Raw genomic sequence first — 1,069 nt, forward strand, 5'->3', positions numbered from 1 at the left:
CGGTAAGGTTATCACTTGATCAATACAACCTTGTGTAAAACACAGAGGAATTGCTCTTTGTGAGTCTTCCAGGTTAGCAAACAATAATTCTATCTTATGAAAGAGGTGTGACATCATTGATCAAGGCCATTTTGAAAACTATAGGGCTACGCTATTTATACAACAGGCAAACACCTGAGTCTGTTATAAATGAAATATCAGCTGCACTCGGGAGAACTGAAGGGCAAATGTGGACACGCAGCCTTGATGAGAACAGACAAGGCAGCAGGGCAGGGCCTCCTAGCACGAAGCAGCAAGACTGAATAAATTGTTCTCAATTATGGGCCAGAGACTTGCCAAATCCTTCACATTCACACTGCTGCTTTCATGTTCATTTCCTTCAATTTTCTGCCACAATCCCCACTATCCTCACTACATTTTCTTAGCAATATTAGTTTGGCAGATGGTAATGACCTTGTCCTGTTAATTATCCTCCACAACAACTGAATTATCCACCCCCCAACATTTTATGATTCTCTGATTCCTTTTAATCTTCAAATTATTATTTTCAAATTGTGGTCTAAACTCACCTGTATTCATTTCTGCTAATTGGATATCATTTTCTTCTTTGCACACCCAAAATCTCCTAATCCTCTAAGATTCACTTCTCTTGCCTTCTTTTTTTTTATTATTTTTTTGTCCCCCAATTGACAATACAGACCAGGCAAAGGGCATGGGTTGAGGTGTATATGGGGTGCATTTACTGTACCTCCTCTTTCTATACAGTCAGTGTAAAGAACACAGCTGTGGTAAGAATTGAGAGGCCTTATCTTTTCTTTTTCTTTTTTAATTTATATATATATATATATATACACACACACACACACACACACACACACACATATATATATAATCCTTCACCAGTGCAATATTCCCATGACCAATATCCCAAGTGTCCTTCCTCCCCACCCCACACCAGCCTGTACTCTAGACAGGCTTTCTACTTCCCTCATTCAGTCACATTTTGTTGTGATAGTTCTCAGTGTAATTATTTCTGTGACTTCACTAAAAGATCCCTGTGGTGAGCTTC

General features: G+C 39.0%; 1 non-coding gene across 1 annotated transcript; it reads right to left on the reverse strand.

Moving 5' to 3' along the window:
- Positions 1-673: 673 nt before the first annotated feature.
- On the reverse strand, positions 674-805 carry LOC126016583 (small nucleolar RNA SNORA51). The gene has a single exon (XR_007498375.1). It is a non-coding gene; the product is annotated as a small nucleolar RNA SNORA51 (small nucleolar RNA).
- Positions 806-1,069: the final 264 nt, after the last annotated feature.

Source organism: Suncus etruscus, chromosome 8, assembly GCF_024139225.1.
Source record: "Suncus etruscus isolate mSunEtr1 chromosome 8, mSunEtr1.pri.cur, whole genome shotgun sequence".
In the NCBI taxonomy this organism is placed as follows: Eukaryota; Metazoa; Chordata; class Mammalia; order Eulipotyphla; family Soricidae; genus Suncus; species Suncus etruscus.